Genomic DNA, 23,291 nt, shown 5'->3' with positions numbered 1-23,291 from the left:
CTTCACAGAATTGGAAAAAACTGCTTTAAAGTTCATATGGAACCAAAAAAGAGCCCGCATCTCCAAGACAATCCTAAGTCAAAAGAACAAAGCTGGAGGCATCACGCTACCTGTCTTCAAACTATACTACAAGGCTACAGTAACCAAAACAGCATGGTACTGGTACCAAAACAGAGATATAGACCAATGGAACAGAACAGAGTCCTCAGAAATAATACCACACATCTACAGCCATCTGATCTTTGACAAACCTGAGAGAAACAAGAAATGGGGAAAGGATTCCCTATTTAATAAATGGTGCTGGGAAAATTGGCTAGCCATAAGTAGAAAGCTGAAACTGGATCCTTTCCTTACTCCTTATACGAAAATTAATTCAAGATGGATTAGAGACTTAAATGTTAGACCTAATACCATAAAAATCCTAGAGGAAAACCTAGGTAGTACCATTCAGGACATAGGCATGGGCAAAGACTTCATGTCTAAAACACCAAAAGCAACGGCAGCAAAAGCCAAAATTGACAAATGGGATCTCATTAAACTAAAGAGCTTCTGCACAGCAAAAGAAACTACCATCAGAGTGAACAGGCAACCTACAGAATGGGAGAAAATTTTTGCAATCTACTCATCTGACAAAGGGCTAATATCCAGAACCTACAAAGAACTCAAACAAATTTACAAGAAAAAAACAAACAACCCCATCCAAAAGTGGGCAAAGGATATGAACAGACATTTCTCAAAAGAAGACATTCATACAGCCAACAGACACATGAAAAAATGCTCATCATCACTGGCCATCAGAGAAATGCAAATCAAAATCACAATGAGATACCATCTCACACCAGTTAGAATGGCGATCATTCAAAAGTCAGGAAACAAGAGGTGCTGGAGAGGATGTGGAGAAACAGGAACACTTTTACACTGTTGGTGGGACTGTAAACTAGTTCAACCATTATGGAAAACAGTATGGCGATTCCTCAAGGATCTGGAACTAGATGTACCATATGACCCAGCCATCCCATTACTAGGTATATACCCAAAGGATTATAAATTATGCTGCTATAAAGACACATGCACACGTATGTTTATTGCAGCACTATTCACAATAGCAAAGACTTGGAATCAACCCAAATGTCCATCAGTGACAGATTGGATTAAGAAAATGTGGCACATATACACCATGGAATACTATGCAGTCATAAAAAAGGATGAGTTTGTGTCCTTTGTAGGGACATGGATGCAGCGCTGGAAACCATCATTCTCAGCAACCTATCACAAGAACAGAAAACCAAACACCGCATGTTCTCACTCATAGGCAGGAACTGAACAATGAGATCACTTGGACTCGGGAAGGGGAACATCACACACCGGGGCCTATCATGGGGAGGGGGGAGGGGGGAGGGATTGCATTGGGAGTTATACCTTATGTAAATGACGAGTTGATGGGTGCAGCACACCAACATGGCACAAGTATACATATGTAGCAAACCTGCACGTTGTGCACATGTACCCTACAACTTGAAGTTTAATAATAATAAATATAAAAAAATAAAAATAAAAAATAAATAAATAAATAAATAAATAAATAAATAAATAAATAAAAGACCAGTGTGGCCAACATGGAGAAAACCAGTCTCTACTAAAATACAAAAATTAGCTGGGCATGGTGGTGCATATCTGTAATGCCAGTCACTCGGGAGGCTGAGGCATCAGAATCACTTGAACCTGGGAGGCAAAGGTTGCAGTGAGCCGAGATCATGCCAGTGCACTCCAGCCTGGCTGACAGAGCCAGATTCTGTAAAAAAAAAAACAAAAAAAAACAAAAAAAAAGAAAGAAAGAAATGATACCACATACTCTTAGACCTTAGGACTTTTATACTAATTTTCTTTTGTCAAGAATGCTCTTGCCTTAAATGTCCCCAGGACCCACCTTATAACTTTATTTAAATCTGTTCTCAAGTGTCACCTAATTGGTGAGACTTTTCCTGAACACAGTAAATACATTAAAATAGCAATATTTATTTTGACCAACATCTTCTATGCTTTTTATTGCTTATTTTTTCTTCAGAGCTCTCATCAATATCTGAATAATGGTATATTTTGCTTTCTTCTTTTCTTTTCTTTTCTTTTCTTTTCTTTTTTTTTTTTTTTTTTTTTTTTTTTTTTGGTGAGACGGAGTCTCGCTCTGTCACCCAGCCTGGAGTGCAGAGGCATGATCTTGGCTTCCTGCAAGCTCCACCTCCTGGGTCCCCGCCATTCTCCTGCCTCAGCCTCCCAAGTAGCTGGGACTACAGGTGTGTGACCATGCCAGGCTAATTTTTTTTGTATTTTTAGTAAGGATGAAGTTTTACCATGTTAGGATGGTCTCGATCTCCTGACCTTGTGATCCACCCACCTTGGACTCCCAAAGTGCTGGGATTACAGGCGTGAGCCACCACGCCTGGCCACTTTCTTCTTTTTATACAAAATATCTTTCCCTACTAGACTGTAAGGTTTATTTGGGTAGATATTTCTGTCCTTTTAGTTCACTGCTGTATTCCCAGCATCTGGAAGATGCCTGGCACATAGTACAATTCAATAAATATTTTTCAAATGAATGAATTCTACAACCTGGTCGGTCATGAGAGAAAGAAACTAGATCTCCAATTTCAAGCTGTGCTATAGACCCCAGGGTGCTTTGTAGTCACCTTGAGGGTAACTCTGAACTAGCCATCCTATGATGCTAATCCATACAAGTTTTTAAAAATTGGATGTAAATATCTAAAGTATTAAAATTGGTCTATGTGCCTTGAAGTCTATATCTTGGTGCAACACTGCCTCTCCCATTTCTTTTTTTATTTTATTTTTATTTTATTACTGTTTTTTTGTTTGTTTTTTGGGGGGGTTTTTTTATTTTTTGTTTTTTGTTTTGAGATGGAGTCTTGCTCTGTCCCCCAGGCTGGAGGGCAGTGGCACAATCTTGGCTCCCTGCAACCTCCACCTCCCGGGTTCAAGTGCTTCTACTGCCTCAACCTCCTGAGGAGCTGGGATTACAGGTGCCCACCACCACACCTAGCTAATTTTTGTATTTCTAATAGAGACAGGGTTTCACCATGTAGGCCAGGCTGGTCTCGAACTCTTGACCTCGAATGATCCACCTGCCTTGCCATCCTAAAGTGCTGGGATTATAGGCATGAGCCACCACACCGGCTCACGCCTCACCCGTTTTCTGACTTTAACTATAGCTGGGGTAGAACTGTTCCCCTTTTGTATTTTTTCTGCCTCAAGTCTTTATCTGAGTCACAAGCAAGGAGAACTATGAGAAGTTAACCTCATCCTTAGGGGCAGCCCTCAGCTAAGGGGGCATGAGAATCAGTAGATAAATGCCTCTGTCTCCTGTCCTTTGGGAAGTCAATTCTTAGGCACATTTAACATAATTTCTTAGGAGTTCACGACTGGATTGAGTCTCAGTTCCCCACAATACCTCCTTCTATTTTTTTCTTCTTTGCTTCTGCTTCTTGGTATCACCTCCTAAATAAACTAAACTGCTCGGAAGTCCTGCTCTTAGCCTGTACTTGTAGGGGAGTCCAAACCAGCTAATAGCAGAGAGGCAGCTTAGTTTTGATCATGTCAGTAATTAGAAAGAAACAGGTGGGAAAAAACAGCTTTAACAGAGACGATTGGAGAATTGACTGTGTATGTATTAATAGATCTATATATGTATGTGTATGCATGTGTTTGCATAATACATGCTCACAAACCACTGTGTAGTTATATTTATAAATATTATCTGGGTCCTGCAATTAGGGAGTTTTACTCTTTTTAGCATTTGCTTGTTTTATTATTAACCAGATGTTGAGCAAGTCATTTTACCTAAGATTCAGCTTTTACTTCTGTACAATGAAGGAGCTGAACAGATGGTTTTAGAGTCCTGTTCACTTCCAATAATTTACAATTCTATCTGTACACATGGTTTGAGAGGAAGATATGTATGCCAATAGGGTTAGAGCTCATCCTGGAATTCTATTCAACTAATATGAAATTTCACATAGGTTATATGCTTTACCATGTGCTACTGATTCTGTTCACATTGGCAGCATTTGAAAGAAAGAAGAAAATGGCTGCTCCATATGTTTATGTGCAGCAAGAGGCGTGAAGACATTTAAAAACTCCGTGAATGTGCGCAAAAAATTTATGCTTGATACATTCTCAGTTGATCTTGGTTTCAAGGAGGCTAAATTTAGTCCCATCTCTGTGGTGCAGTTTACCAACTTCAGCAATTATCTCTTTTTGAGAAAGTGCATCCTCTCCAAATGCAAGCATTTGTTGATTTGCTCACAAAATCTATGTCGTTATTATATCTGCATCTGGGGGTAAGTAGTGGAGAAAAGTCCTGTATAATTCACAGGAGACATATTCTGAGATGGGTGAGTGTTCACAAAAAGTGGAGCAAGGAAGACCCCTGGATTGAATAGTCAATCACAGGATGTAGCTTGAATGTATGATAGAAAAAAATATATACAAACGTGCAATCAGAACACATAGAAAGAATCCTCATTGGTCTTCAGAAGGCTTTTGAGGCTCAGGAAGTCTCATCACTAAGACTGAAGTAGGCTGTGTAAAGTTTGGGCTTATTCTAGGTCTGAGAGCACAAATACACAAAAGAGGAATTCCCAGTATTTATTAATGTTGATGGTAGGACCCAATGAGTACCATTTTTCTACCTATTCAGAATATTTCATTAAAGCTCATAACCAACTCTCAAGTATCCTCCCTTTTATCCCTACCAGGATGGGGAGCACACAGAAGTTCATTTCAAGGCTTGACCTCACTGCACAGCAAGGTATAATATTTCAGTTCCCAAGATTCTCACATTCCCCCCAGAATAAACAGAGACACAAGTAACAGTCAAATAATTCACAGTTCTACCCATGTATTAAACCTAGTACTACCCTGTTCTCATAAAAGTAACAAATATTCAATTAAGACCAAAAGAGAGCTGAGTATTAGTTTTCATCTAGTTACTGCAAAGCATAGTCCTGTATTTTGTTGTTTCCCCTTCTAAGCAAATGACTTGCCAGTGTATTTACAGTCATGCTGAATGAAGCCAAAGCATGGATTTCCTGTTCACTCTGTGCTCTCTCATAACCATGACCATAAAACGAAGCCCATGTGGTAGAAAGATTTAGTCAAGAAGACAGCTAATAGCTAGATTAAAAAGCAGTGACTCCACTGATGAAAATTAAGGAAAAAAATAGGGGAAGTATACCCAAAAAATAATAAATAGCAAATGCAAAACTTATTTTCAACATAAATTTAAGTATTGAAGTCCATTTCACAGTGGGAAAATGTTAATCAGTAATGAAGATGTTGATGCAACTAGAGGAACTGGCAGCAATTTTATATCCCCATAAGCGTGGACATACAGTAGCAAGCACACACCTGAAAGTTATTAGAAATATTCAATTTAAGACCTCTCCTGAAGAAAAATTGTTAATGGATCCATTAAAAATGCTCGGCCATGCTGAATGTCTTAACTAGAAATAAAACTCCCTTACTGATAGAGTGTAGGACATATTGTATCTAGAAAAAAATGGAAGAACTCTTTTGAATGAAGCAATTTAGGAAGAGAGAAAAAAACAGACAAGTGAAAATCCAATTATGTGTATCTAATGTCAACCTGTGTGATCATTCTCTGTTTAAATGTGCGATCAGTGATGCTGTCTTAAAGGTTGAGGATGACGGGAGCAGGAATAGTCTGTGGCAGTTGGTACCATGCCAAAAACACCAGCTGGAGACACTGCAGAACTGGCAGTTGAGAATATGGACTCAGAAATTACATAGATAGGTCTGCCACTTATGAGTTGTGTGATGAAGGTATGTCATCTCCCTAGGTCATGGGTTTCTTTTTTTTCAATCTGTAAAACAGGCAAAATAACTGTATTTACTTCTTTAGGCTATCTGTGAGGATTGAGAACATGCATATGTTCTTTGCACTTGGTGCAGCATCCGATACTTAGCAAACCCACTGATTAATGAGCTATTATTCATTGAGTAATTTAAAATATGTTGGAGGTTCCATATGTGAAAACTATGTTTAACTTAGAACTAAGCTATTTAATATATATGTTAAATGTTAAATACATGTTAATGTATATGTTAAATGTGAAATAACTTAGTTCGAAGGTAGACATAGTTCCTGTTATGGCAATGATAATGATTATGGTGACAACGATGTTGCCATATTAGAACCTTAGAATGCTAGTTTCTGGCCATTCTTCAGTGGTTGAAGGTTGTAGAACAGGGTTTACATCACATCTGGACCTTATCTATACAATGGTGTTACAATAATAAATATCTATGAAAAACAAATACCTAAATTGGTTAAGCTTGTATGTGTATATGTGTGCATGTGTGTGTATGTACATGCGATTGTGGGTAGAGCACTCAGGAAGGTCTGTCTTAGTACAGGACTAAGTATCAGTTGTTATTAATTTCAGATAATATCAGGACCAAGTATCAGTTGCTATTAATATCATCATTAGCAGCAGCAGCAACAGCAGCAAACCAGTGGTGTTGGTGACAGCCAGAACGTTTAGGGTCTGCCTCCTGGCAGCAAGGCAGCTAGGACAGGTGCCAATTAGAGACATCCATCTGGGGGCCTGGCAGTGGGAGAGAGCTGAGGAGGTGTCTATAATGGTACTTCCAGAAATTTATCAAGTTGTAAGAGGATAGGGTTCCAAAAAGAGTAGGATCCAGTGGTTCAAAATGATGATTTTTTAAATGCGTTTTACAACAACAACAACTAACATAAAGAAAATAGCACATAAAAACCCTTAATGTTACTGTACTGGAATATGCTGCAGCACAGACTCCATTTTGTACCATAATCATCCGTTCCTCTCCACACGCAAACTCCCCTTGCTGATTTTAATCAGATATTTCACCTGAATGAAGAAACTTTGTTGAGTGATGTAGCCCCACTTAATAATGACCTTAATTCATTTAGCCCTTGTAAAGTATGTGTTGAACAGTCTATTTAAGAAGACTATTAGGAATTAGAGACAACTGCAATAATAATAGTATGAGTAAAAAGTTATTGGGCGTTTGTATGCCAGATACAGCACCTCAGTTTTGTATGCACTATCACCCTTAAACTCACAACAACCCTCTGGGAGAGGTATTATCCTAAGTTCATAGATAAGGGGTTACATGACCTGCCAACAAAACCAGAGCTTGTAGAAGTCCAAGGCAGGATTTAAATTTAGGTCTGCCCAGGTCCAAAGCCTGGACTTTTAACTGTCATGCTATGATAATGTCTATTGAAATTGAGTACCTGTCTTCATAAAGCTTACCATCTTGTAAAATACTCTGAACCGATGGTTACCGAAATTTAGTTTATGAACCAGCAGCGTCATTGTCACCTGGGAACTTATTAGAAATAAGGATTCTTGGGCTCAGGCCCAGACTTACAGAATTAGAATCTCTGCAAGTGGGGTTATCCGTGTTTTAACAAGCCCTCCAGGAGTTGTGTTTCTCAATCTTACCAGCCTGGGTGTCTACTCCAACAAGACAAAGAAAGAGGGGAATTATTTATCAGCTAAAGCTATACATTAAGGACTCTGAGGTCAGACCAGAATCCATTTAGAATCCACTGGTCTGACTTCAGAGACCTTAATGTATAAGGGGATTTTGATGCTCTAGAAAGGTTGAGAACCACATGAAACAGTCTTGAAAGACAAGTAAGGCAGAAACTATCAGTATCCCAATTTTACATATGAGAATCTGAGAGCAGACTAACATGCTCAAGGTTATATGGCTGACATAAACAGCAAAGCTGGACTCTAGATGTATTAGTAATGGTTGACTCAAAGAATAAGGTAAATACTGTTTTAACATACCCCCTTTAAGATGCCTTCATAGAAGAGAGAATATCAGAGTCTTGTATTTAGAAAAAACAGTGAAGACCAGAGGTTTTTTCTCTTGTAAAGTTTGTTCTAGAGAACCTGCAAATTGTATTGACCAAAACAGAAGTAATTTGTACACAAATGCTCATAACAGTATTATTCGTAATAGCCAAAAAGTGGGAACAATCCAAATGTCCACCAATGATAAATAAGTAAAAATTGTGTTAGTCCCATACAGTGGAACATTATTCAGCCATAAACAGAAAGAAGTACTGATACTACAACATGGACAAACTTTGGAGATACCATGCTAAGTGAATGAAGTCAGAGACAAAGGCCACATATTGTATGATTCCATTTATGGACTATCCAGAATAAACAAAGCCATAGGGACAGAAAGTAGAATAGTATTTTCCCAGAGCAAGGAGTGAGGGAGGATAAGGAACGACTGTGTTGGATATGTGATTTCTTTTTAGGCTGATGAAAATATTCTGGCATTAGAAATTGGTGATGTTTGCTCAACCTTGTGAGTATGCAAAAAATCACTTAACTGTACATTTTAAAAGGCTGAATTGTATGATGTGTGAATTATATCTCCATAAAAATAATTAAATATTCTGAGGAGAAAAAAAAAGCACTACTGTCTCCTGAGAGACACTGTCTGCTGTCAGGAAGTTAGAGTTGCTCAGAGCCAAATTCCCTGATACATGATAAACAGAATTACATAATTATAGTCCTATCCCAGTTCTCTTATTTTACAGGCAAGTGCACTGATTTGTCCAAAGTCCCACAGATAATTAGTGGCATAATCAGATTCCAAGTTTCCCAAACTGTAATCCCAATCTGTCTTCCACTCCTCTGTTACGGAGCTTCCCAGTTGTGTGTTTTATAGTCATGAAAGGAGTCTGGGGTGCGGGGGGAGGGGCAGTCACTGGTCTCTTACCACCACCCTGCCCCGCAACAATGTGCAACTTCTTTAATCAGAGAAAAGGAGTAAAGCACAAACCTTCCTCAGAGAGTGAACTCTCTCACGTTAATTCACCTGAGGTGTGATACTGGATTCCACTCCGAGAGCAGGGAGACTTGAGACTTCTGGAGGGAGAAGGAGGGCAGCCTCTGTGCTGTGAGAGTGATCTTGAAGATGCAGGATAGGCAGTCACTTCACCTATTTTCAATTTTGTCCTAGATTGGCATCCCTAGGAAGCAGGATATCTTTTCATTTCCTGCCAAACCTCCTGGTGGCCAAAATTAAAAATCCATATTGAGTCTGTAATTTAACTTCCCCCTACCTGAGGGTTATGTCCCAGACCGATGCTTTAAAAAGAGTTCTGATTAAAAAAATAATAATAAAAAATAAGGCAGTTTAATGGAGAAAGACTATCTGAAGAAAGAATGTCAAATAGATTTAAAACGCATGAATGCAGCAATATATATGTTGCTTGGGCCGCTTAAGTAAAAAGAGACACAAATCAATCTACACTCCCCAGTTTCAACTATATTGTTTCCACATATGTGACATCTATACCAGAAAAAAATTAACACAACTAGAAATGCATTCCTCTTGGAGTGGAAACAAATGTCAAAACAAACAACTCGGGATAAACTTGAGCTAGAGAAGAAAGCTTTCCTCTACTCTTTTCTAAGGAGCTTTGAAGATCTGGCCATGGTTTACATAACAACTCATTGCAACAAATATGTTACTTCAACAGGGAGCATTTCACAGATTGTCAAAGTTGTGTTCTCATCCCATCCAACCTATCTTGGGGGAGGATGAGAACATCGAAGAGCAAAAGGATTTATTCATTTGCCCAAGTTCACGTGGCTAACTGCTTTCAGATACTGGGAATGTTTGATTTACTTGAATAAAAGTAGTAAGAATGTCTTCCTGAATTGTATTTGATAATGGTTTTCTAGTTACATTATAACATGTCTAAGCTCTATATAACTGAACATAAATTTTATTAAGAGTGTTTTAGTATTTGATTGGCTTTATCAAAAGATTTCAGAGAGTGGTTTTGGGGAACTTGGTGAATGCCCAGGCAGTTTTTTGATACAGTGGCAAATAATATTTGGAGAAGATATGACTTTTTAAACTCTAGAACTTCTAATTCCTTAGAAAATATTTACACACTCTTTATTAATTCATTTATGAATAAAATAACTGTTCATTCATTTAATAACAATTTGTTAAATACCTACGATATTATTGGGTACTGATAGATGTTGGGTGTACCAAGGTATCTGTGATTTAGTCCATGAATTTAAGGAGTTTATAGTCTTGTGGGCTGACACAATTTGTTTCAAACTCTGTTCTGCCAGATTTAAGTGCGAAATCCAGGCAAAATACAATGTGTCTGTCAATGAACCATATTGTTACAATATCAGAAGCTACTGCCTTGGTACAGCCCACAGTGAATAAGATCATGGTCCTGGGGCTGGGAAAAATCTGGGTCAAAACCTGCCTCTAAGTATAGTTGCTAAGTGTATGAGCTTGAGGAAGTTGCTTAATTCTCCGAGAAAACATTTAAAATAGCCCAGTAACTGCCCTATAGTCAGCACTTAATAATAATGTCTATTGTAGTCATTTATTAATAACAAAAGGGCATGGCCTCCTCTCTTTATCACCAAGCTCCAGTGCAACCTTCAGTGCGTCCTAAACTACATAGTAGGAATAAAGAAAAAAGGAAAATTGTGGGAGTAGGAGGGAAAGAGAAAATGCCATAAGCCGTATGCCTTCTGGCCTTTCTGTCATTTTCCAGGTATCTGTTCTTCCAAGTAGGAGGATCAAAAGTGATGGTGGTTAGTTTTATTGTAAAGTTGACTAAGAACGGAATAGGTCTGCCGGGCGCAGTGGCTCATGCCTGTAATTCCAGCACTTTGGGAGGCTGAGGCAGGAGGATCACTTGAGGTCAGGAGATGGAGACCAGCCTGACCAACATGGTGAAACCCCATCTCTACTAAAAATACAAAAATTAGCCAGGCGTGGTGGCAGGTGCTTGTAGTCCCAGCTACTCAGGAGGCTGAGAATCACTTGAATCCAGGAGGTGGAGGTTGCAGTGAGCCAAGATCGTGCCACTGCACTCCAGCCTGGATGACAAAAGCAAAACTCCATCTCAAAAAAAAAAGAAAAAGAAAAAGGGAACAGGTCACAGTTTCTCTCACTATCAAATAATTGTTTGCATTTAAAAGGAAGGAGGAAGAAAACAAGATTGATGCCTATTTTGTTTAATTATATTATTCTCAGGGTAAAACTGTATCTTGTTCTCTACAGTGGTAGGTAGGTAGGTAGATAGGAAGTAGGAAGGTAGGTAGGTAGGTAGATAGGTAAGTAGGTAGGGAGATAGACAGAAAGAAAGAAAGAAAGAAAATGTATATAAGCACTTTTTTTCTGTATTTTTACCAAGTCTGTTGGGCAATCTGTTGATATTTGAACTAGATAATTTTAGAAATAGAGAAAATACTGCATCACCCACCTAATATTTTGTCATTAACTACAAATTATTATTATTTTACCTGATGTTTTAACATCAAAACATGACTTAAAAGTCCTAGGCAAATTTTTCACTGCTGATAATGGTGATGATATTAGTAAAAACAACAATAATTACCATCCTCCTTCCTCTCTGTTAAATGCTTTAAATACATTATATAATTTATACTGGGCTCAGAGCAGCCCTAATATGGCTAATATTGGTACCTCTGTACCTCTATATTATAGATAGGGCAACTAAATTGGGTTAAGTAAGTGGCTGAAGGTCACACAAGCATGGCCTCCCCAGAACCAGATACTTCCCACCTAGTTTGTCCTAGTCAACCTTAACTTCAGACCTTACCATGTTTCTTCCAGTGCGGCACTCTCCTTTTTTGTTTTGTTGTTGTTTTGTTTGTTTGTTTTTGAGACAGAGTCTTGCTCTTCTTGCCCTGATTGGAGTGCAGTGGCACAATATCAGCTCACTGCAACCTCCGCCTCCCAGGTTCAAGCGATTCTCCTGCCTCAGCCTCCGGAGGAGCTGGGATTACAGGCACCCACCACCACACCCAGCTAATTTTTGTATTTTTAGTAGAGATGGGATTTCGCCATTTTGGCCAGGCTGGTCTTGAACTCCTGACCTCGTGATCCACCAGCCTCAGTCTCCCAAAGTGCTGCGATTACAGGTGTGAGCCACACCCCCCGCACCAACACTTTTCCTTTTATAGTCCCTGTGCAAAAACTCAAACCATTTATCCCCTGTCCCAGTGCTGCTTCAGTCTAGTCCTTCAATAGCTTCCTCCTCAGTTACTGATTTGCTACATTACTATGGAGACAACCAGATTAAACTGCATAGATATCACTTCCCGTTGCTTTATTTCTGTAACAGCAACCACAGTATGGTGATTTCTGCTTTCCCTCCAAGAAGACAACTGTCCTCCAACACCCAACATTTTATCTCTGAGTTGTTACCTTATTTACTCTGCAACCCCTACAGTAGCAGTCATTATGTCTCCTCCTGACCTACTCTGGTATGTTCTTTCTCCCTTCCTCCTTCCCTCCTTTGATTTCTCAGTCTATTTATATCTTAGCTTAGAATATAAACTTACAGCTAATGAAACTGTCTTTAAACATGCCTTCAAACCCCAGTTGTTCATTTCCCTCTGAGTTAAAATGAGTAAAGTTTTGATTATGTTTGTTTAAAATTCACTAGGCTAATAAATCCATATATTGAATGTATTCCATATACATTATCTTCCATACTTCTTTAAAGGCAAATGAGAAATTCTCTAACAAAGTCTTTCCTATAGAAAAAATATGATACACCACTCTCAGGGGAATTATGATAATTCAAAGAACAAACCAAACCCAATTAAATTCATGTCTTTTCTGAGCAAAAGAGTAAATAATAAAAACACAGCAGTATTATTTATAGGGTCAACAGTTTTTGCTAGAACCTGATGTGATATTCTCTATAGAATTTTGTTGGGAAGTTATGAAGTACTGATAAGACAGGCAAATATTATTTGCACACAAATGATCCTTGCAAAATAAAAATTTTCAAGTGGAAATAAATTCTTCCTTATCCTCTTGTCTTCTTCAGCAGGGTTCTTGGACACCCTCTTTGGGAATGCTTTTCTCTCCAGTGTTGTGATATTTACACAAAAACTTTGGTTTTAATGCAATATTTATCTAACTAGATATAACCAGACTTGAAGGTGATTCTCTAGATTTCTTGTACCTCCCTTATGATTTCAGCTATGTGCTCAATTCAGTTGAATTCAAGAAGATTAACAATTGCATTTCATAATTGTTTATGGATTTCATATTATTTAAACTTGCTCTCCAGTTCAGTAAATAAATTTAGGAGGAAATCAACATTATGAATGTTTTGCTCAGTTATTAGAAATTACTTTTGAGTTTTAGTCTTTTTCTTTCTTTCTTTTTTTTCCTTGGTGTAATTGTAATAGAAACCCAAGGAGTCTACAACTGTACTTGCTACCTTCTGGTTTTGTGACTTTGATCAAATCACTCTGCTTCTCAGGATTTCAGACTCTGCACAAGTATATAATGAGATGGAGCACAACTGAGCTTTCTAGGTCAGCGTTTCCCAAAATTTTATCATCTATTTTTGTCCAATCTCTACACTCCTTGTATTATTTTTCACTTTAATTTTTTATTAACTATTTTTTTTTTTTTTTTACTTGAAGGAAATTTATCACAGCAGTATCTCTTGCTATAAGTAAAAAGTAGCCATAAAAGTAAAGACAACAGAAACAAATGTATTCAAGCCTGGCATATCCTCAGAAGACTCTGCTCCCGAGCTTTGATAGTTCACCACAAGTATAAGACTGTCAAGTGTTAGAGAGGTTTTAAAGACATGCTGGCACCAAGTGAGACTTTATTTTTAGTTTAATCAGAAGAACTCAAAGAGAATTAAGTGAAAGAGGAGTGACTTAGTCTTAAGTGAGTTAGTTTTTTTGTTTTTTTGTTTGTTTGAGACAGAGTCTCGCACTGTTGTCTGGGCTGGAGTGCAGTGGTGTGATCTCGGCTCACTGCAACCTCTGCCTCCCAGGTTCATGCGATTCTCCTGCCTCAGCCTCCAAGTGGCTGGGATTACAGGCGCCCGCCACCACGCCCGACTAATTTTTTGTACCTTTAGTAGAGATAAGGTTTCACTATGTTGGCCAGGCTGGTCTTGAATGCTTGACCTCATGATCCGCCCACCTTGGCCTCCCAAAGTGCTAGGATTACAGGCGCAAGCCACTGCGCCCAGCCATGAGTTAGTATTTTTAATGCCTGATCTCTGTACAATCTAAAAATTATCTCCCATGCCAGTGTTGTGCATCTTGCATTTTTGGAGATGCTAATGTAAAGAGAAAGCATCTTCCAGCTCTACAAAAAAAAAAAAAAGAATGCTGTAATGCCCCAATGTAATATATAAAATATATTCTGGCAAGAGTGATCCAGATGAATCATATTTTTGTGTGTGATCAGTTTTTCTTTCTACATTTTTCATATATGTAAATATTTGTTGCGTATTTTAACTCATGTACTAGGTAAAAGTTGGTGTAAATCAGTTTGGGGTTAAGTTGTAATAATACTGTTGCCTTTATGGTTTAATTTAATGATGTTGAAATCTTTCTAAGTAGTAAAACTATAGCTCATTTTATTCCTTCTCTCTCCCCATCCAGAATAGCATGCAATGAGTGACATAATGGGGCCAGATTAACCCCTGAACTGCGGCCCTAGAACAGAGATGGCCTGGCATATAAAGTTATTGTGACTGGAGATCCTTTAATAACCATAGTATTTCGACAGAGTGCTGAGTAGTTGTGGCATTAGTAGTGGGAGATTTGACACAGAAACTATTCTTAAAGTCTTAGGAAGCCCAGTTGGCTGTTAAAAACACAACTTGGAATTCCTTTAGTTTCAGTGCCTTAGTTTTACCTTTCCTTGAAGTGCCTTTTTGTTCACTGATCTGTTACAGTGCAATCTTGTTTCTGTTTTTAGCCATCCATTGCTATTACCATAATAAGCCCAGTGTTTCAAACATGTGTGTCTTAGAGTATAATTCCTCCTTACTCAAGACTACTCAAGCCATTCCTTCTCTCCCACAAAAATAATATCTGAATTGTGCAGGCATTGGAAGAATGCAAGGGTCATTCTCAACTTTTTTTTCACCTCCATAAAAGAAAAACAAACATTTATGACCTCATGAAAACTTTTTGGGTCAGGAATTTGGGAGCAGCTTAGCTGGATGGTTCTGATTCAGGAAATTACAGTCCAATATCAGTTGGGGCTGCAGTTGCCGAAGGCTTGACTGGGGCTAGAGCACCCACTTTCATGTTGGCTCAGTCACATACGTGGCTGGCAGGTTCATGCCAGGTGTTGATGGGAGGCTTCTATTCTGTACTGCATGGAGTTCTCTATGGCTGCTTGAGTGTCCTAGTGACATGGCCTGTGGCTTCCCTCAGCAGATGATCCAGAGAGAAAGCAAGAGGAAGCCACAGTGGCTTGTTGCAGAAGTCACAGTTTTCATTTCCATAACATTTGATTTATTATGAGCAAGTCATTATTTTCTGCCCCACACTCAAGGGAAGAGAAATAAGTTCCATCTTTTAGAAGGAGCAGTGTCAAAGAATATTTGGACATAATTTCAAACCAATCTATTCCTCTCCTTTGGTTTCATACTGGGACAAACTGTTGTCAGTTCTTACCTACACAACACGATACGATTCTGGCTAGTCTTCCCTCATCTTCACTGCTCTTCCACTCTTGTGCGCTTATAATCCATTCTCCCTGGAGAATCCCAAGTGATCATTTGAAAACACAAATCTATCGTATCACTTTTCTTCTTTTGTTGTTGTTTTGTTTTGAGACAGCATCTCGCTCTGTCGCCCAGGCTGGAGTGCAGTGGTGCGACCTTGGCTCACTGTAACCTCCGCCTCCTGGGTTCAAGCAATTCTCATGCCTCAGCCTCCCCAGTAGCTGGGATTATAGGCACATGCCATCCCGTCCAGCTAATTTTTGTATTTTTTGTAGAGATAGGGTTTCACCATGTTGGCCAGGCTGGTTTCAGACTCCTAACCTCAAGTGATCCGCCCACCTCGCACTTTTCTACTTAACTTGAGTGACTTACACATGGGATAAAATTTGGAGACCTTTTCAAGGCATATAATGTCTTACGTGAGTTGGTTCTTACTGCCTTCTCTAACCTCATCTCATGCAACTCCCTCTGAGCTCACTAGAAATTCTAATCTTCTTTTCCATTACTAAACCATGTCAACCGCTTCCTAACTCAGGGCCTTCATACCTGCGATTTACTCTCTTTTTTGAATGGTCTTTCCCCTTCCTCCTTGCCTGTCTATGCCTGGCTTTATACTTAAATTTCTGCTTAAATACTTCTCCAGCAGAAAAACTTTTCCTGATAAAACTTAGATAGCACTGTATTATTTGTTTTCTCTTTTCTTAAAAAAAAAAAAAAAAAAGCTGCATTGAAGTATAATTGACATGCAATAAACTGTAAAAATTAAGGTGTACACTTTGATAAATTTTTTCATAGGCATATAACTGTGAAATCATCATCAGTATTCAAAGTAATGCATCACTCCAGGAGGTCCCTTCGTGGAGGATCCCTGTTATTTTCCAAGTCGAAAACAGTGCCTAGACCATCACAATATTTCTTACAATTTATAATTGCTAATTGCTTTCATCTCAGTTTGTGCATCTCACCATCTAGACTGGAGCTCCATTTGAAGAGAAAATGTGTCTGTAGAGTTCATTGCCACGTCTCCATGATCACGTTGCCCAGATGTTCAATAAATTTTTGAATATATGAATAATTATTTGTATTATAAGCTGATAAAGTCCTTTAAAGAAATACAAGTCAAGTGCTTAGATACTTTTGATGTAGTCTGGCCTTTGAATAATTAGCAGGTTTGTTATTTTTTTTAAATTGTAGCCTTCTGAAACTAAGAGAAAAAAAAATGAGGTGAATTTTTGAAAGGCCTAAACGAAGAAAAATGAGGTCCCCATTTGACTCTCACGTAAGAGAGGTAAAGAAAAGTAAGTGTTGAATGCCAGGTGTAGCAGTCTGCTCTTTATTTCAGTCAAGACTAAAAAGCAATCATTGAAAGGTTTGTTTTTTTTATTTTTGAGACAGGGTCTCGTTCTATGAGACCAGGCTGGAGTGCAGTAGTGCAATCATAGCTCACTGAAACCTCCAACTCCTGGGCTCAAGGGATCCCCCTGCCTCAGCCTCCCAAGTAGCTGGGACTACAGGTGCATGCCAACACACCTGGCTAGTTTTTTAAACTTTTTGTACAGATGAGGTCTCACTTTGTTTCCCAGGCTGATCTCAAAATCCTGCCCTCAAGCAATCCTCCCTCCCCAGCCTCTGAAAATGTTAGACTTAGAGGCATGAGCCAGTGCACCTGGCCTTCATTAAAGGTTTTCAGCTTGGCCCGACTTTTTGTTGTCTTGGCTTTGCCTCAGGACAATTAATATGGGACTGACACATAAGAAAACATATGAATATCTTAGAGACCTGTACTTTACCTATCTGCATGATTTATATCATTGCAAATAAGGAAGAAAAGTTAGGAAAAGAAATATAATTCAAAGTGTTTAAGTTTCCTAAAACTAGAGGGTTGGTGATATGGTTTGGTTCTGTGTCCCCACCCAAATCTCATCTTGTCGCTCCCATAATTCCCACATGTTGTGGGATGTACCTGGTGGGAGATGATTGGATAATGGGGGCGGGTCTTTCCCATGCTGTTCTCGTGTTAGTGAATGGGTCTCATGAGATCTGATGATTTTAAAAATGGGAGTTCCTCTGCACAAGCTCTCTCTTTTTGCCTGCTGACATCCATGTAAGACAGGACTTTGCTCCTCCTTTCCTTCCACCATGATTGTGAGGCCTCCCCAAACACGTGGAACTGTAAGTCCATTAAACCTTTCTCTTTTGTAAATTGCCCCGTCTTGGGCATGTCTTTTTCAGCAGTGTGAAAACTGACTAATACAGTTAGTTTAACCACTGTCTGGAGTGTTGTATTCATGGGTTGGTAACAAATAAGCCATTTATAATTTAAAGTTTTCACAGCCTTAGAAATGCTCACATAGATGTTAGGAAATACATTTGATATACAACAAAATAGAACCTTTGTGCACATTTATTTTTGTATTATATTGTACTGAGGGGTTCTAATCAGGTGAAGAGAAAAGCAGTGTCAGAATGGGAAGTCTGATTTTGAATTGGATATGTTTAAGCAAATTTGTCTCTTTACCAGCCCTACCTAATTTGAGAATACATAATACCCATTCAGCTTTCCCTGAACTCACATGTTGGATTTTCCCAACTAATTTTAATACACACAGATAAAAAGACCAGATATCTGGTGAACATCTATTTATATAATAAGCATAATATTGTAACCAAAACTGAAATCATTTTTATGTTTTGGTGGTTGTTGACTGGCTAATGGCTAATAAGAAACTGTCAGGATAGCGAAATCCCACAATATATTCAAATATTTAACTCCAATAATTAACATTTGTTCATTCAGCACCTACTAAATGAACCTACCTCTGTTTATCTTCACAATTATCAGGTAGGTAGACGCATTGAGATTATCCCTGCTTAGTAGATGAGAAAACTGATGGTTAGGTACAATTTTCCCATGGTAATGCCACTTACCAGTAGCAGAGTTGCAATTGAAACTTGGGTTTGTGGCCTGTGAAATGATCAGGTAATATTTATTGATTTTTAAGTTCATGTAAAGACAGGTTTTTGTTTGATCTTGGAATCCAGACTGAGTATTTTTGATAGAAAGGAGTAGGTCATATTTTGGATGGGCAGATAAAGGTCCTATAAGAATGTTACTGCCACAGCTTATACCTAAACATGTTGAAAATATTTTAGGGAAGAGAATGTATATGTTGATGGATTTGTATTATCTGCTTCTAGATTGAATGATTAAAGCCAGTTTTGCCTTATAGCTAAAAGTATCTGATAAAAAACTAGTCATTTGTTATAAAGAAGAGAAGTGGAGGCTGTGTCATCATTACCATCACCATCTGAAGTCGTCAAATATATTGCATTTCCTGTGATGTCCCAGTTCCAAACAGTTACATTTATATAAAATCATATATTTCAGTAACTACTGCAGCCTTGTAAGAATTACATTATTTTAACATAAATAGGTGTTTTCAGACAATCTCATTATTTTTGTATTCCAAATATATAGTACCTTGAAGACCTTGACTTATTTGAGACCAGCATGCAAATCTGCCTGCCTGAAATCTATTGGCATATATTCAAAATACATTTTACAAGCAGGAGATTATTTTGGGAGCATAATTCATCACTTTGCTTACAAGGTTTTTGGCTCTTAGTCTGGCATTTGATTGGAGAACTACATTTTCTTGGAGTAATGTTAAACACAGTCTTGGAGAAACTGGTGTTTTTTGACAATTTGAAATATTACTGATTAAGATCCCTTAAGGCCAATTCTATACAGAAAGTACGTATTTATCCATTGATTCCATGAAAACATAAAACTTTTTTCCATTTAGTAAATAGATAATTTGGTACAGGATTATTTGCCCTGCAGTATCTGGTCAACCAGGATATAATAAAATGGATCTTGAAGAGTTCCTTCACATTAGTTCAGAAGAAGTGTGTATATGTGTTCGGTATGTGTGTGTGTACCTCCTGTAATTGTCATGTGTATGTGTTTGCATTTAGAGTAGTGTTTTCTTACTCATTTTCCAAAATAAATAATAAATATTGCATTATTTCTTACCTCTGATCCCATTCTATTAGTGGAAACAAGTGAGATTCAACCATAATTGGAAAAGTCATCGCCTTTTGAAGGAAGTAACATTTATCACATTAGTCACAGTTCCATTTCACATTGGGTATGTGACCAGCCTTGAACCAGGTGAAATATAGAAATATAGAACTTCACATGTGATCCAAGCTATATATTAGTGGGAATAGTACATCCCTTGATACTGACACTATTCTATTTGAATGTCTTAAGATTCCATTGGCATGCTTTTATAAGCTTCTTCAAAATGTTGGCCAATATTACACAATTGACTGAGTATTTCTTTTCTTTTTTTTTTTTTTTCTTTTCTTTTTTTTTTTTTTTTTTTGAGATGGAGTCTCGCTCTGTCGCCCAGGCTGGAGTGCAGTGGCTGGATCTTAGCTCACTGCAAGCTCCGCCTCCCGGGTTTACGCCATTCTCCTGCCTCAGCCTCCCGAGTAGCTGGGATTACAGGCGCCCGCCACCTCGCCCGGCTAGTTTTTTGTATTTTTTTAGTAGAGACGGGGTTTCACCGTGTTAGCCAGGATGGTCTCGATCTCCTGACCTCGTGATCTGCCCGTCTCGGCCTCCCAAAGTGCTGGGATTACAGGCTTGAGCCACCGCGCCCGGCCTTGACTGAGTATTTCTGATGCATCCTTTCTGTTAATACCAAGTGCCAATAAATTTCATGGTAAAATAATTAGATGTTTGCATTTAGAGATGATATTATCCTTAGTTTTCATGCCAGTTAGATCCCATCTGAGTCTCCATGTATTCATAGACTTCAGGAAAAATTCCACAATGTCACATATTATGCATGGCCTAGAAAATAGGCATTATTGGGAAATTTACACATGTCAAGATTTAACAAAGAGAAGAGAACCCAGGGGTCCTGTAATCTTCCACATCCCACCTAAAGATGTGGCAACGCCTGGCTGCCTTGATCTTGTAGTGTGACTCTGTGTTCTTGGCAAGAGTCCTGTTCTCTCCAGTAGCCTACCTTGTCAGTGAAGGAAAAGTGGACCCCTTGGCTCCAGGCTCCCAGAGACCCTCAGGCGCTGTGGGATATTAAAGTATTCCTTGTGTGAAGATGGAAGCACCTGGTTGCATGATAAGCTGAGCTTGGGTGTAGCCCCTCCTACTGGGAGAAGGTAGGATATCCCTGGCTGTAGTTGTCATATTGTCCAGGGTTCAGAGATTGAGTATCCAGCGTTATTTTGAGTCAGTCCTGCTCATTTAAACTTATAACAGTAGATCTGCATGATCCCCAAACAGGCAGGTATAACATTTTCTCAATGTTGGCCACCTGTTAGACAATCTCATCATTTAGTGGAAACCTCACTGTAATTGCCATGAGGATTATTTATCATCATCTGTTGTATATGGGTGGCTTTGCACTAGTACTGGATAAAACAAATGAGGCTGTCATGGTTTTTCTATTCTAAGAGTTTATTAGATGACATCATTCTCAAAGTTTAACCTTTGTGAATAAAAAATAACACTATAGCATGGGCCTTTACCTGAAGGCTTAATTAAAAGCAATAAATGAATGCATGTGCTCCAACATTAATCTCATTGAAAATATTTTTAAGAATCCTGCAGTTTGTAGATAGGATTAAATGTTAAAAATGGACCCTAAACCCATCTTGATTTACTTATTTACTTGGAGAGAAGCAGGTGAGAGAAGCATATTGAATCATACCTAATTCCTACAAACATTGATTTACACACAAATTAATTTACTAAACAAATTATACTTTATACATTTATACATTAAGCATATTTATTTAACATACTAGTAAAATGGACATCGGTTGTTCTCCAAATTCTTTGTGTTTTCATTTAGATAAAGATGATAATGTTGACAATAATCTGAAGCTTAGTAATAGAAATAGCAGTCATGTGTTGAATATTTATTCTGGTGGTAGTAAGGAATCAATCCATATATATTTACACATCCATTACTATACACATATGTGTGCATATATAATAAATAATATGTATTTATGCACATTTTTATATTTTTTTCATTTAATCTGCACATCATCCCTTAGGAGTACCTTATTTTTATGCCTACTTCTCAGATAAATGGAGAATTAGGGAACTGCAATCATTTGCCCCTGATCAGTCTACTAGTGGAAGCAGGATTTGAATCTAGGCAATTTGACTCTAAAGGTCCATGCTCTTTATCACTATTCAATACTGCAGATGTAGAAGGCCATCCTGTCCATGTAATTTTAATACAATAAATGCTATGTGCTGAGTGTTTTTTAAAGATTAAATTTGGAATCTGCAGTAAACTGGCTACTTATCTTATTGTCAACCACATCTTTTTCGGTACTGCATCCAGGACATAGTTAGATATTAAGTGAAAACATCCATAGTCATTTTTTTTTAATTTGAGTTTCTCTAGTTTCTGCACATAGCCCGTATAAACTCAGAAACCGGTTATTTGGAGATTTCACTGAATGAAGTATCATAAGCTTTGTAGTGGGAAGGGGTTATACAACCAGGTCACCCAAACTTAGTTTGCAAATGCTGCAGCAGCTACTCTTAGCAGCCACTGTCCTTTCCATATCATTTCCAAGATACCTACATTCTTTTGCAGCTACTACTACCCACCAAACCTCCTCCTTAGCAGTTCCATAGCCAAGATTTCAGATATTGTTATGCAAATTACAGTGAGGCCAGTACTTTGTTAGAAATTTAGTAAGGACCACAACATTGGGTTGCAAAGGAAGGGACAATGCCTCTTCTACTACAACTTGTAGTGTGTCCTCTAGGTTCAACATTAACAATTTTTATGAAGTATTAGGAGCTTTTGAGGTCCTTTGGCAGGGAGCACCCTATTCCTCAATGAAGGAACCTTAAGAACAGTTAATAAAAATGCTAAAGTATTCTGTCTTGACATAAGGCTCTTGAGTCATAATTTTGATGATCTTCAGCATAGAGCTGTAGCAACATGATGCATCTGGTGTCTGTAACCCAGCTGTTCCCCAGGAAAGTTGCAAAATTGAGAATCATCAGCCTGAAGGCATGAATAAAAGACAGCACCTGAGAAGTGGTGTTGTGCAACTATGGAAAAACCCAGTCAGAGGAATACAGACTTCAACTGAACCATCCCCCAGTGTAGAGATGCACACACATCAAGGGAGCATAAATGAGAAAACTGGACTTTCTCAAGCTTGAGGTGTTGGAATAATGACCTGACAGCATTCTCACTAGTCCCATAAAACAGCCCATGTTTGTTCCCATCTAATAGTATGACTAGAATGTAGAAGGAGAGTACTTCTAAAAGTAAATGCGTTTGAACAATCTTTACGTAGGAGGAAGAAAATACTGTATTAAAATTGTCAGTTTTTCTTCTTCTTTTTCTCTACCTAATGAACTGTTTTGCATCTATCAGTTTCTAACCAGGCAGCTGCTGAAATTTTTATTCATGCCTTGGTTTCCTCAAGAATTGATTTTTGTAATTCTCTTTTGCAACCTTCCCTTACCGGGCTATTTTGAGGTTGCAACACACTCTGAATCCAGCAGTTGCTTCAAGCCTGGCAGCATCTTATTGTCTTTCTTCCGATTCCCTTTACTGACCCCCAGTATCAAACATGATTGCTCCTCCAATTTTAA

General features: G+C 38.3%; 1 protein-coding gene across 14 annotated transcripts in view; it reads left to right on the top strand.

Annotated features, from left to right (window-relative positions):
- The window catches only part of CNTN4 (contactin 4), a 976,967-nt gene that overhangs the window by 489,947 nt on the left and 463,729 nt on the right, over positions 1 to 23,291 (top strand). The gene's annotated exons all lie outside the window — the stretch shown is intronic.

Source organism: Chlorocebus sabaeus, chromosome 22 (genome assembly GCF_047675955.1).
Source record: "Chlorocebus sabaeus isolate Y175 chromosome 22, mChlSab1.0.hap1, whole genome shotgun sequence".
Classification (NCBI taxonomy): domain Eukaryota; kingdom Metazoa; phylum Chordata; class Mammalia; order Primates; family Cercopithecidae; genus Chlorocebus; species Chlorocebus sabaeus.
This window is presented reverse-complemented; position numbering and strand designations above follow the sequence as displayed.